The sequence below is a fragment of the Alosa sapidissima genome, unplaced genomic scaffold (assembly GCF_018492685.1).
Source record: "Alosa sapidissima isolate fAloSap1 unplaced genomic scaffold, fAloSap1.pri scaffold_55_ctg1, whole genome shotgun sequence".
In the NCBI taxonomy this organism is placed as follows: domain Eukaryota; kingdom Metazoa; phylum Chordata; class Actinopteri; order Clupeiformes; family Clupeidae; genus Alosa; species Alosa sapidissima.
The window spans coordinates 115557-132064 of NW_024582155.1; positions in this window are offsets into that span (position 1 = coordinate 115557).

The following is a 16508-nucleotide window of genomic DNA, read 5'->3' on the forward strand; positions in this document are numbered from 1 at the left end:
TATAAATATAATTTGGACAATAATTGACAGATTTTGAAATTTGTAAAAAAAAAACTTTCTCTCATCCTGACCACGAAAATTAAAAAAATCGGAAAAGTACGAAAAAATCAAACCAATTTTTTTTTCACTTTTTTTGCCATAGTTCATACATTTCACATGTCTAGATGTGAAATAAAAATAATTTGGACAATAATTGACAGATTTTTAAATTTTTCAAAAATCTGTCTTTTTTCCTGACCACGGACCTTAAATGAAAACTAAGAAAATCTGAAAAGTACGAAAAAATCAAACCAAATTTCTTTCACTTTTTTTGGCATAGTTCATACATTTCACAGGTCTAGATGTGAAATATAAATATAATTTGGACAATAATTGACAGATTTTGAAATTTGTAAAAAAAAAACTTTCTCTCATCCTGACCACGAAAATTAAAAAAATCGGAAAAGTACGAAAAAATCAGACCAATTTTTTTTTCACTTTTTTTGCCATAGTTCATACATTTCACATGTCTAGATGTGAAATAAAAATAAATTGGACAATAATTGACAGATTTTTTAAATTTTTCAAAAATCTGTCTTTTTTCCTGACCACGGACCTTAAATGAAAACTAAGAAAATCTGAAAAGTACGAAAAAATCAAACCAAATTTCTTTCAATTTTTTTGGCATAGTTCATACATTTCACATGTCTAGATGTGAAATAAAAATAATTTGGACAATAATTGACAGATTTTTAAATTTTTCAAAAATCTGTCTTTTTTCCTGACCACGGACCTTAAATGAAAACTAAGAAAATCTGAAAAGTACGAAAAAATCAAACCAAATTTTTTTAAATTTTTTTGGCATAGTTCATACATTTCACATGTCTAGATGTGAAATATAAATATAATTTGGACAATAATTGACAGATTTTGAAATTTGTAAAAAAAAAACGTTCTCTCATCCTGACCACGAAAATTAAAAAAATCAGAAAAGTACGAAAAAATCAAACCAATTTTTTTTTCACTTTTTTTGCCATAGTTCATACATTTCACATGTCTAGATGTGAAATAAAAATAATTTGGACAATAATTGACAGATTTTGACATTTTTCAAAAATCTGTCTTTTTTCCTGACCACGGACCTTAAATGAAAACTAAGAAAATCTGAAAAGTACGAAAAAATCAAACCAAATTTCTTTCAATTTTTTTGGCATAGTTCATACATTTCACATGTCTAGATGTGAAATATAAATATAATTTGGACAATAATTGACAGATTTTGAAATTTGTAAAAAAAAAACTTTCTCTCATCCTGACCACGAAAATTAAAAAAATCGGAAAAGTACGAAAAAATCAGACCAATTTTTTTTTCACTTTTTTTGCCATAGTTCATACATTTCACATGTCTAGATGTGAAATAAAAATAATTTGGACAATAATTGACAGATTTTTAAAATTTTTCAAAAATCTGTCTTTTTTCCTGACCACGGACCTTAAATGAAAACTAAGAAAATCTGAAAAGTACGAAAAAATCAAACCAAATTTCTTTCACTTTTTTTGGCATAGTTCATACATTTCACATGTCTAGATGTGAAATAAAAATAATTTGGACAATAATTGACAGATTTTTAAATTTTTCAAAAATCTGTCTTTTTTCCTGACCACGGACCTTAAATGAAAACTAAGAAAATCTGAAAAGTACGAAAAAATCAAACCAAATTTCTTTCACTTTTTTTGGCATAGTTCATACATTTCACAGGTCTAGATGTGAAATATAAATATAATTTGGAAAATAATTGACAGATTTTGAAATTTGTAAAAAAAAAACTTTCTCTCATCCTGACCACGAAAATTAAAAAAATCGGAAAAGTACGAAAAAATCAGACCAATTTTTTTTTCACTTTTTTTGCCATAGTTCATACATTTCACATGTCTAGATGTGAAATAAAAATAATTTGGACAATAATTGACAGATTTTTAAATTTTTCAAAAATCTGTCTTTTTTCCTGACCACGGACCTTAAATGAAAACTAAGAAAATCTGAAAAGTACGAAAAAATCAAACCAAATTTCTTTCACTTTTTTTGGCATAGTTCATACATTTCACATGTCTAGATGTGAAATATAAATATAATTTGGACAATAATTGACAGATTTTGAAATTTGTAAAAAAAAAACTTTCTCTCATCCTGACCACGAAAATTAAAAAAATCGGAAAAGTACGAAAAAATCAGACCAATTTTTTTTTCACTTTTTTTGCCATAGTTCATACATTTCACATGTCTAGATGTGAAATAAAAATAATTTGGACAATAATTGACAGATTTTTAAATTTTTCAAAAATCTGTCTTTTTTCCTGACCACGGACCTTAAATGAAAACTAAGAAAATCTGAAAAGTACGAAAAAATCAAACCAAATTTCTTTCAATTTTTTTGGCATAGTTCATACATTTCACATGTCTAGATGTGAAATAAAAATAATTTGGACAATAATTGACAGATTTTTAAATTTTTCAAAAATCTGTCTTTTTTCCTGACCACGGACCTTAAATGAAAACTAAGAAAATCTGAAAAGTACGAAAAAATCAAACCAAATTTCTTTCACTTTTTTTGGCATAGTTCATACATTTCACATGTCTAGATGTGAAATATAAATATAATTTGGACAATAATTGACAGATTTTGAAATTTGTAAAAAAAAAACTTTCTCTCATCCTGACCACGAAAATTAAAAAAATCGGAAAAGTACGAAAAAATCAGACCAATTTTTTTTTCACTTTTTTTGCCATAGTTCATACATTTCACATGTCTAGATGTGAAATAAAAATAATTTGGACAATAATTGACAGATTTTTAAATTTTTCAAAAATCTGTCTTTTTTCCTGACCACAGACCTTAAATGAAAACTAAGAAAATCTGAAAAGTACGAAAAAATCAAACCAAATTTCTTTCACTTTTTTTGGCATAGTTCATACATTTCACATGTCTAGATGTGAAATATAAATATAATTTGGACAATAATTGACAGATTTTGAAATTTGTAAAAAAAAAACTTTCTCTCATCCTGACCACGAAAATTAAAAAAATCAGAAAAGTACGAAAAAATCAAACCAATTTTTTTTTCACTTTTTTTGCCATAGTTCATACATTTCACATGTCTAGATGTGAAATAAAAATAAATTGGACAATAATTGACAGATTTTTTAAATTTTTCAAAAATCTGTCTTTTTTCCTGACCACGGACCTTAAATGAAAACTAAGAAAATCTGAAAAGTACGAAAAAATCAAACCAAATTTCTTTCACTTTTTTTGGCATAGTTCATACATTTCACATGTCTAGATGTGAAATAAAAATAATTTGGACAATAATTGACAGATTTTTACATTTTTCAAAAATCTGTCTTTTTTCCTGACCACGGACCTTAAATGAAAACTAAGAAAATCTGAAAAGTACGAAAAAATAAAACCAAATTTCTTTCACTTTTTTTGGCATAGTTCATACATTTCACATGTCTAGATGTGAAATAAAAATAATTTGGACAATAATTGACAGATTTTTACATTTTTCAAAAATCTGTCTTTTTTCCTGACCACGGACCTTAAATGAAAACTAAGAAAATCTGAAAAGTACGAAAAAATCAAACCAAATTTCTTTCACTTTTTTTGCCATAGTTCATACATTTCACATGTCTAGATGTGAAATAAAAAATAATTTGAACAATATCTGACAGATTTTGAAATTTGTAAAAAAAAAAACTTTCTCTCATCCTGACCGCGAAAATTAAAAAAATCTGAAAAGTACGAAAAAATCAGACCAATTTTTTTTCACTTTTTTTGCCATAGTTCATACATTTCACATGTCTAGATGTGAAATAAAAATAATTTGGACAATAATTGACAGATTTTTAAATTTTTCAAAAATCTGTCTTTTTTCCTGACCACGGACCTTAAATGAAAACTAAGAAAATCTGAAAAGTACGAAAAAATCAAACCAAATTTCTTTCACTTTTTTTGGCATAGTTCATACATTTCACATGTCTAGATGTGAAATATAAATATAATTTGGACAATAATTGACAGATTTTGAAATTTGTAAAAAAAAAACTTTCTCTCATCCTGACCACGAAAATTAAAAAAATCGGAAAAGTACGAAAAAATCAGACCAATTTTTTTTTCACTTTTTTTGCCATAGTTCATACATTTCACATGTCTAGATGTGAAATAAAAATAATTTGGACAATAATTGACAGATTTCTAAATTTTTCAAAAATCTGTCTTTTTTCCTGACCACGGACCTTAAATGAAAACTAAGAAAATCTGAAAAGTACGAAAAAATCAAACCAAATTTCTTTCACTTTTTTTGGCATAGTTCATACATTTCACATGTCTAGATGTGAAATATAAATATAATTTGGACAATAATTGACAGATTTTGAAATTTGTAAAAAAAAAACTTTCTCTCATCCTGACCACGAAAATTAAAAAAATCAGAAAAGTACGAAAAAATCAAACCAATTTTTTTTTCACTTTTTTTGCCATAGTTCATACATTTCACATGTCTAGATGTGAAATAAAAATAATTTGGACAATAATTGACAGATTTTTTAAATTTTTCAAAAATCTGTCTTTTTTCCTGACCACGGACCTTAAATGAAAACTAAGAAAATCTGAAAAGTACGAAAAAATCAAACCAAATTTCTTTCACTTTTTTTGGCATAGTTCATACATTTCACATGTCTAGATGTGAAATATAAATATAATTTGGACAATAATTGACAGATTTTGAAATTTGTAAAAAAAAAACTTTCTCTCATCCTGACCACGAAAATTAAAAAAATCAGAAAAGTACGAAAAAATCAAACCAATTTTTTTTTCACTTTTTTTGCCATAGTTCATACATTTCACATGTCTAGATGTGAAATAAAAATAATTTGGACAATAATTGATAGATTTTGACATTTTTCAAAAATCTGTCTTTTTTCCTGACCACGGACCTTAAATGAAAACTAAGAAAATCTGAAAAGTACGAAAAAATCAAACCAAATTTCTTTCACTTTTTTTGGCATAGTTCATACATTTCACATGTCTAGATGTGAAATATAAATATAATTTGGACAATAATTGACAGATTTTGAAATTTGTAAAAAAAAAACTTTCTCTCATCCTGACCACGAAAATTAAAAAAATCGGAAAAGTACGAAAAAATCAGACCAATTTTTTTTTCACTTTTTTTGCCATAGTTCATACATTTCACATGTCTAGATGTGAAATAAAAATAAATTGGACAATAATTGACAGATTTTTTTAAATTTTTTAAAAATCTGTCTTTTTTCCTGACCACGGACCTTAAATGAAAACTAAGAAAATCTGAAAAGTACGAAAAAATCAAACCAAATTTCTTTCACTTTTTTTGGCATAGTTCATACATTTCACATGTCTAGATGTGAAATATAAATATAATTTGGACAATAATTGACAGATTTTGAAATTTGTAAAAAAAAAACTTTCTCTCATCCTGACCACGAAAATTAAAAAAATCGGAAAAGTACGAAAAAATCAGACCAATTTTTTTTTCACTTTTTTTGCCATAGTTCATACATTTCACATGTCTAGATGTGAAATATAAATATAATTTGGACAATAATTGACAGATTTTGAAATTTGTAAAAAAAAAACTTTCTCTCATCCTGACCACGAAAATTAAAAAAATCGGAAAAGTACGAAAAAATCAGACCAATTTTTTTTTCACTTTTTTTGCCATAGTTCATACATTTCACATGTCTAGATGTGAAATAAAAATAATTTGGACAATAATTGACAGATTTTTAAATTTTTCAAAAATCTGTCTTTTTTCCTGACCACAGACCTTAAATGAAAACTAAGAAAATCTGAAAAGTACGAAAAAATCAAACCAAATTTCTTTCACTTTTTTTGGCATAGTTCATACATTTCACATGTCTAGATGTGAAATATAAATATAATTTGGACAATAATTGACAGATTTTGAAATTTGTAAAAAAAAAACTTTCTCTCATCCTGACCACGAAAATTAAAAAAATCAGAAAAGTACGAAAAAATCAAACCAATTTTTTTTTCACTTTTTTTGCCATAGTTCATACATTTCACATGTCTAGATGTGAAATAAAAATAAATTGGACAATAATTGACAGATTTTTTAAATTTTTCAAAAATCTGTCTTTTTTCCTGACCACGGACCTTAAATGAAAACTAAGAAAATCTGAAAAGTACGAAAAAATCAAACCAAATTTCTTTCACTTTTTTTGGCATAGTTCATACATTTCACATGTCTAGATGTGAAATAAAAATAATTTGGACAATAATTGACAGATTTTTACATTTTTCAAAAATCTGTCTTTTTTCCTGACCACGGACCTTAAATGAAAACTAAGAAAATCTGAAAAGTACGAAAAAATAAAACCAAATTTCTTTCACTTTTTTTGGCATAGTTCATACATTTCACATGTCTAGATGTGAAATAAAAATAATTTGGACAATAATTGACAGATTTTTACATTTTTCAAAAATCTGTCTTTTTTCCTGACCACGGACCTTAAATGAAAACTAAGAAAATCTGAAAAGTACGAAAAAATCAAACCAAATTTCTTTCACTTTTTTTGCCATAGTTCATACATTTCACATGTCTAGATGTGAAATAAAAAATAATTTGAACAATATCTGACAGATTTTGAAATTTGTAAAAAAAAAAACTTTCTCTCATCCTGACCACGAAAATTAAAAAAATCGGAAAAGTACGAAAAAATCAGACCAATTTTTTTTTCACTTTTTTTGCCATAGTTCATACATTTCACATGTCTAGATGTGAAATAAAAATAATTTGGACAATAATTGACAGATTTCTAAATTTTTCAAAAATCTGTCTTTTTTCCTGACCACGGACCTTAAATGAAAACTAAGAAAATCTGAAAAGTACGAAAAAATCAAACCAAATTTCTTTCACTTTTTTTGGCATAGTTCATACATTTCACATGTCTAGATGTGAAATATAAATATAATTTGGACAATAATTGACAGATTTTGAAATTTGTAAAAAAAAAACTTTCTCTCATCCTGACCACGAAAATTAAAAAAATCAGAAAAGTACGAAAAAATCAAACCAATTTTTTTTTCACTTTTTTTGCCATAGTTCATACATTTCACATGTCTAGATGTGAAATAAAAATAATTTGGACAATAATTGACAGATTTTTTAAATTTTTCAAAAATCTGTCTTTTTTCCTGACCACGGACCTTAAATGAAAACTAAGAAAATCTGAAAAGTACGAAAAAATCAAACCAAATTTCTTTCACTTTTTTTGGCATAGTTCATACATTTCACATGTCTAGATGTGAAATATAAATATAATTTGGACAATAATTGACAGATTTTGAAATTTGTAAAAAAAAAACTTTCTCTCATCCTGACCACGAAAATTAAAAAAATCAGAAAAGTACGAAAAAATCAAACCAATTTTTTTTTCACTTTTTTTGCCATAGTTCATACATTTCACATGTCTAGATGTGAAATAAAAATAATTTGGACAATAATTGATAGATTTTGACATTTTTCAAAAATCTGTCTTTTTTCCTGACCACGGACCTTAAATGAAAACTAAGAAAATCTGAAAAGTACGAAAAAATCAAACCAAATTTCTTTCACTTTTTTTGGCATAGTTCATACATTTCACATGTCTAGATGTGAAATATAAATATAATTTGGACAATAATTGACAGATTTTGAAATTTGTAAAAAAAAAACTTTCTCTCATCCTGACCACGAAAATTAAAAAAATCAGAAAAGTACGAAAAAATCAAACCAATTTTTTTTTCACTTTTTTTGCCATAGTTCATACATTTCACATGTCTAGATGTGAAATAAAAATAATTTGGACAATAATTGATAGATTTTGACATTTTTCAAAAATCTGTCTTTTTTCCTGACCACGGACCTTAAATGAAAACTAAGAAAATCTGAAAAGTACGAAAAAATCAAACCAAATTTCTTTCACTTTTTTTGGCATAGTTCATACATTTCACATGTCTAGATGTGAAATAAAAATAATTTGGACAATAATTGACAGATTTTTACATTTTTCAAAAATCTGTCTTTTTTCCTGACCACGGACCTTAAATGAAAACTAAGAAAATCTGAAAAGTACGAAAAAATAAAACCAAATTTCTTTCACTTTTTTTGGCATAGTTCATACATTTCACATGTCTAGATGTGAAATAAAAATAATTTGGACAATAATTGACAGATTTTTACATTTTTCAAAAATCTGTCTTTTTTCCTGACCACGGACCTTAAATGAAAACTAAGAAAATCTGAAAAGTACGAAAAAATCAAACCAAATTTCTTTCACTTTTTTTGCCATAGTTCATACATTTCACATGTCTAGATGTGAAATAAAAAATAATTTGAACAATATCTGACAGATTTTGAAATTTGTAAAAAAAAAAACTTTCTCTCATCCTGACCACGAAAATTAAAAAAATCGGAAAAGTACGAAAAAATCAGACCAATTTTTTTTTCACTTTTTTTGCCATAGTTCATACATTTCACATGTCTAGATGTGAAATAAAAATAATTTGGACAATAATTGACAGATTTCTAAATTTTTCAAAAATCTGTCTTTTTTCCTGACCACGGACCTTAAATGAAAACTAAGAAAATCTGAAAAGTACGAAAAAATCAAACCAAATTTCTTTCACTTTTTTTGGCATAGTTCATACATTTCACATGTCTAGATGTGAAATATAAATATAATTTGGACAATAATTGACAGATTTTGAAATTTGTAAAAAAAAAACTTTCTCTCATCCTGACCACGAAAATTAAAAAAATCAGAAAAGTACGAAAAAATCAAACCAATTTTTTTTTCACTTTTTTTGCCATAGTTCATACATTTCACATGTCTAGATGTGAAATAAAAATAATTTGGACAATAATTGACAGATTTTTTAAATTTTTCAAAAATCTGTCTTTTTTCCTGACCACGGACCTTAAATGAAAACTAAGAAAATCTGAAAAGTACGAAAAAATCAAACCAAATTTCTTTCACTTTTTTTGGCATAGTTCATACATTTCACATGTCTAGATGTGAAATATAAATATAATTTGGACAATAATTGACAGATTTTGAAATTTGTAAAAAAAAAACTTTCTCTCATCCTGACCACGAAAATTTAAAAAATCGGAAAAGTACGAAAAAATCAGACCAATTTTTTTTTCACTTTTTTTGCCATAGTTCATACATTTCACATGTCTAGATGTGAAATAAAAATAATTTGGACAATAATTGATAGATTTTGACATTTTTCAAAAATCTGTCTTTTTTCCTGACCACGGACCTTAAATGAAAACTAAGAAAATCTGAAAAGTACGAAAAAATCAAACCAAATTTCTTTCACTTTTTTTGGCATAGTTCATACATTTCACATGTCTAGATGTGAAATATAAATATAATTTGGACAATAATTGACAGATTTTGAAATTTGTAAAAAAAAAACTTTCTCTCATCCTGACCACGAAAATTAAAAAAATCGGAAAAGTACGAAAAAATCAGACCAATTTTTTTTTCACTTTTTTTGCCATAGTTCATACATTTCACATGTCTAGATGTGAAATAAAAATAAATTGGACAATAATTGACAGATTTTTTTAAATTTTTTAAAAATCTGTCTTTTTTCCTGACCACGGACCTTAAATGAAAACTAAGAAAATCTGAAAAGTACGAAAAAATCAAACCAAATTTCTTTCACTTTTTTTGGCATAGTTCATACATTTCACATGTCTAGATGTGAAATATAAATATAATTTGGACAATAATTGACAGATTTTGAAATTTGTAAAAAAAAAACTTTCTCTCATCCTGACCACGAAAATTAAAAAAATCGGAAAAGTACGAAAAAATCAGACCAATTTTTTTTTCACTTTTTTTGCCATAGTTCATACATTTCACATGTCTAGATGTGAAATATAAATATAATTTGGACAATAATTGACAGATTTTGAAATTTGTAAAAAAAAAACTTTCTCTCATCCTGACCACGAAAATTAAAAAAATCGGAAAAGTACGAAAAAATCAGACCAATTTTTTTTTCACTTTTTTTGCCATAGTTCATACATTTCACATGTCTAGATGTGAAATAAAAATAAATTGGACAATAATTGACAGATTTTTTAAATTTTTCAAAAATCTGTCTTTTTTCCTGACCACGGACCTTAAATGAAAACTAAGAAAATCTGAAAAGTACGAAAAAATCAAACCAAATTTCTTTCACTTTTTTTGGCATAGTTCATACATTTCACATGTCTAGATGTGAAATATAAATATAATTTGGACAATAATTGACAGATTTTGAAATTTGTAAAAAAAAAACTTTCTCTCATCCTGACCACGAAAATTAAAAAAATCGGAAAAGTACGAAAAAATCAGACCAATTTTTTTTTCACTTTTTTTGCCATAGTTCATACATTTCACATGTCTAGATGTGAAATAAAAATAATTTGGACAATAATTGACAGATTTTTAAATTTTTCAAAAATCTGTCTTTTTTCCTGACCACAGACCTTAAATGAAAACTAAGAAAATCTGAAAAGTACGAAAAAATCAAACCAAATTTCTTTCACTTTTTTTGGCATAGTTCATACATTTCACATGTCTAGATGTGAAATATAAATATAATTTGGACAATAATTGACAGATTTTGAAATTTGTAAAAAAAAAACTTTCTCTCATCCTGACCACGAAAATTAAAAAAATCAGAAAAGTACGAAAAAATCAAACCAATTTTTTTTTCACTTTTTTTGCCATAGTTCATACATTTCACATGTCTAGATGTGAAATAAAAATAAATTGGACAATAATTGACAGATTTTTTAAATTTTTCAAAAATCTGTCTTTTTTCCTGACCACGGACCTTAAATGAAAACTAAGAAAATCTGAAAAGTACGAAAAAATCAAACCAAATTTCTTTCACTTTTTTTGCCATAGTTCATACATTTCACATGTCTAGATGTGAAATAAAAAATAATTTGAACAATATCTGACAGATTTTGAAATTTGTAAAAAAAAAAACTTTCTCTCATCCTGACCGCGAAAATTAAAAAAATCTGAAAAGTACGAAAAAATCAGACCAATTTTTTTTCACTTTTTTTGCCATAGTTCATACATTTCACATGTCTAGATGTGAAATAAAAATAATTTGGACAATAATTGACAGATTTTTAAATTTTTCAAAAATCTGTCTTTTTTCCTGACCACGGACCTTAAATGAAAACTAAGAAAATCTGAAAAGTACGAAAAAATCAAACCAAATTTCTTTCACTTTTTTTGGCATAGTTCATACATTTCACATGTCTAGATGTGAAATATAAATATAATTTGGACAATAATTGACAGATTTTGAAATTTGTAAAAAAAAAACTTTCTCTCATCCTGACCACGAAAATTAAAAAAATCGGAAAAGTACGAAAAAATCAGACCAATTTTTTTTTCACTTTTTTTGCCATAGTTCATACATTTCACATGTCTAGATGTGAAATAAAAATAATTTGGACAATAATTGACAGATTTTTAAATTTTTCAAAAATCTGTCTTTTTTCCTGACCACGGACCTTAAATGAAAACTAAGAAAATCTGAAAAGTACGAAAAAATCAAACCAAATTTCTTTCACTTTTTTTGGCATAGTTCATACATTTCACATGTCTAGATGTGAAATATAAATATAATTTGGACAATAATTGACAGATTTTGAAATTTGTAAAAAAAAAACTTTCTCTCATCCTGACCACGAAAATTAAAAAAATCAGAAAAGTACGAAAAAATCAAACCAATTTTTTTTTCACTTTTTTTGCCATAGTTCATACATTTCACATGTCTAGATGTGAAATAAAAATAATTTGGACAATAATTGACAGATTTTTTAAATTTTTCAAAAATCTGTCTTTTTTCCTGACCACGGACCTTAAATGAAAACTAAGAAAATCTGAAAAGTACGAAAAAATCAAACCAAATTTCTTTCACTTTTTTTGGCATAGTTCATACATTTCACATGTCTAGATGTGAAATATAAATATAATTTGGACAATAATTGACAGATTTTGAAATTTGTAAAAAAAAAACTTTCTCTCATCCTGACCACGAAAATTAAAAAAATCAGAAAAGTACGAAAAAATCAAACCAATTTTTTTTTCACTTTTTTTGCCATAGTTCATACATTTCACATGTCTAGATGTGAAATAAAAATAATTTGGACAATAATTGATAGATTTTGACATTTTTCAAAAATCTGTCTTTTTTCCTGACCACGGACCTTAAATGAAAACTAAGAAAATCTGAAAAGTACGAAAAAATCAAACCAAATTTCTTTCACTTTTTTTGGCATAGTTCATACATTTCACATGTCTAGATGTGAAATATAAATATAATTTGGACAATAATTGACAGATTTTGAAATTTGTAAAAAAAAAACTTTCTCTCATCCTGACCACGAAAATTTAAAAAATCGGAAAAGTACGAAAAAATCAGACCAATTTTTTTTTCACTTTTTTTGCCATAGTTCATACATTTCACATGTCTAGATGTGAAATAAAAATAATTTGGACAATAATTGACAGATTTTTAAATTTTTCAAAAATCTGTCTTTTTTCCTGACCACGGACCTTAAATGAAAACTAAGAAAATCTGAAAAGTACGAAAAAATCAAACCAAATTTCTTTCACTTTTTTTGGCATAGTTCATACATTTCACATGTCTAGATGTGAAATATAAATATAATTTGGACAATAATTGACAGATTTTGAAATTTGTAAAAATAAAACTTTCATCCTGACCACGAAAATTAAAAAAATCGGAAAAGTACGAAAAAATCAGACCAATTTTTTTTTCACTTTTTTTGCCATAGTTCATACATTTCACATGTCTAGATGTGAAATAAAAATAAATTGGACAATAATTGACAGATTTTTTTAAATTTTTTAAAAATCTGTCTTTTTTCCTGACCACGGACCTTAAATGAAAACTAAGAAAATCTGAAAAGTACGAAAAAATCAAACCAAATTTCTTTCACTTTTTTTGGCATAGTTCATACATTTCACATGTCTAGATGTGAAATATAAATATAATTTGGACAATAATTGACAGATTTTGAAATTTGTAAAAAAAAAACTTTCTCTCATCCTGACCACGAAAATTAAAAAAATCGGAAAAGTACGAAAAAATCAGACCAATTTTTTTTTCACTTTTTTTGCCATAGTTCATACATTTCACATGTCTAGATGTGAAATATAAATATAATTTGGACAATAATTGACAGATTTTGAAATTTGTAAAAAAAAAACTTTCTCTCATCCTGACCACGAAAATTAAAAAAATCGGAAAAGTACGAAAAAATCAGACCAATTTTTTTTTCACTTTTTTTGCCATAGTTCATACATTTCACATGTCTAGATGTGAAATAAAAATAAATTGGACAATAATTGACAGATTTTTTAAATTTTTCAAAAATCTGTCTTTTTTCCTGACCACGGACCTTAAATGAAAACTAAGAAAATCTGAAAAGTACGAAAAAATCAAACCAAATTTCTTTCACTTTTTTTGGCATAGTTCATACATTTCACATGTCTAGATGTGAAATATAAATATAATTTGGACAATAATTGACAGATTTTGAAATTTGTAAAAAAAAAACTTTCTCTCATCCTGACCACGAAAATTAAAAAAATCGGAAAAGTACGAAAAAATCAGACCAATTTTTTTTTCACTTTTTTTGCCATAGTTCATACATTTCACATGTCTAGATGTGAAATAAAAATAATTTGGACAATAATTGACAGATTTTTAAATTTTTCAAAAATCTGTCTTTTTTCCTGACCACAGACCTTAAATGAAAACTAAGAAAATCTGAAAAGTACGAAAAAATCAAACCAAATTTCTTTCACTTTTTTTGGCATAGTTCATACATTTCACATGTCTAGATGTGAAATATAAATATAATTTGGACAATAATTGACAGATTTTGAAATTTGTAAAAAAAAAACTTTCTCTCATCCTGACCACGAAAATTAAAAAAATCAGAAAAGTACGAAAAAATCAAACCAATTTTTTTTTCACTTTTTTTGCCATAGTTCATACATTTCACATGTCTAGATGTGAAATAAAAATAAATTGGACAATAATTGACAGATTTTTTAAATTTTTCAAAAATCTGTCTTTTTTCCTGACCACGGACCTTAAATGAAAACTAAGAAAATCTGAAAAGTACGAAAAAATCAAACCAAATTTCTTTCACTTTTTTTGCCATAGTTCATACATTTCACATGTCTAGATGTGAAATAAAAAATAATTTGAACAATATCTGACAGATTTTGAAATTTGTAAAAAAAAAAACTTTCTCTCATCCTGACCGCGAAAATTAAAAAAATCTGAAAAGTACGAAAAAATCAGACCAATTTTTTTTCACTTTTTTTGCCATAGTTCATACATTTCACATGTCTAGATGTGAAATAAAAATAATTTGGACAATAATTGACAGATTTTTAAATTTTTCAAAAATCTGTCTTTTTTCCTGACCACGGACCTTAAATGAAAACTAAGAAAATCTGAAAAGTACGAAAAAATCAAACCAAATTTCTTTCACTTTTTTTGGCATAGTTCATACATTTCACATGTCTAGATGTGAAATATAAATATAATTTGGACAATAATTGACAGATTTTGAAATTTGTAAAAAAAAAACTTTCTCTCATCCTGACCACGAAAATTAAAAAAATCGGAAAAGTACGAAAAAATCAGACCAATTTTTTTTTCACTTTTTTTGCCATAGTTCATACATTTCACATGTCTAGATGTGAAATAAAAATAATTTGGACAATAATTGACAGATTTTTAAATTTTTCAAAAATCTGTCTTTTTTCCTGACCACGGACCTTAAATGAAAACTAAGAAAATCTGAAAAGTACGAAAAAATCAAACCAAATTTCTTTCACTTTTTTTGGCATAGTTCATACATTTCACATGTCTAGATGTGAAATATAAATATAATTTGGACAATAATTGACAGATTTTGAAATTTGTAAAAAAAAAACTTTCTCTCATCCTGACCACGAAAATTAAAAAAATCAGAAAAGTACGAAAAAATCAAACCAATTTTTTTTTCACTTTTTTTGCCATAGTTCATACATTTCACATGTCTAGATGTGAAATAAAAATAATTTGGACAATAATTGACAGATTTTTTAAATTTTTCAAAAATCTGTCTTTTTTCCTGACCACGGACCTTAAATGAAAACTAAGAAAATCTGAAAAGTACGAAAAAATCAAACCAAATTTCTTTCACTTTTTTTGGCATAGTTCATACATTTCACATGTCTAGATGTGAAATATAAATATAATTTGGACAATAATTGACAGATTTTGAAATTTGTAAAAAAAAAACTTTCTCTCATCCTGACCACGAAAATTAAAAAAATCAGAAAAGTACGAAAAAATCAAACCAATTTTTTTTTCACTTTTTTTGCCATAGTTCATACATTTCACATGTCTAGATGTGAAATAAAAATAATTTGGACAATAATTGATAGATTTTGACATTTTTCAAAAATCTGTCTTTTTTCCTGACCACGGACCTTAAATGAAAACTAAGAAAATCTGAAAAGTACGAAAAAATCAAACCAAATTTCTTTCACTTTTTTTGGCATAGTTCATACATTTCACATGTCTAGATGTGAAATATAAATATAATTTGGACAATAATTGACAGATTTTGAAATTTGTAAAAAAAAAACTTTCTCTCATCCTGACCACGAAAATTTAAAAAATCGGAAAAGTACGAAAAAATCAGACCAATTTTTTTTTCACTTTTTTTGCCATAGTTCATACATTTCACATGTCTAGATGTGAAATAAAAATAATTTGGACAATAATTGATAGATTTTGACATTTTTCAAAAATCTGTCTTTTTTCCTGACCACGGACCTTAAATGAAAACTAAGAAAATCTGAAAAGTACGAAAAAATCAAACCAAATTTCTTTCACTTTTTTTGGCATAGTTCATACATTTCACATGTCTAGATGTGAAATATAAATATAATTTGGACAATAATTGACAGATTTTGAAATTTGTAAAAAAAAAACTTTCTCTCATCCTGACCACGAAAATTAAAAAAATCGGAAAAGTACGAAAAAATCAGACCAATTTTTTTTTCACTTTTTTTGCCATAGTTCATACATTTCACATGTCTAGATGTGAAATAAAAATAAATTGGACAATAATTGACAGATTTTTTTAAATTTTTTAAAAATCTGTCTTTTTTCCTGACCACGGACCTTAAATGAAAACTAAGAAAATCTGAAAAGTACGAAAAAATCAAACCAAATTTCTTTCACTTTTTTTGGCATAGTTCATACATTTCACATGTCTAGATGTGAAATATAAATATAATTTGGACAATAATTGACAGATTTTGAAATTTGTAAAAAAAAAACTTTCTCTCATCCTGACCACGA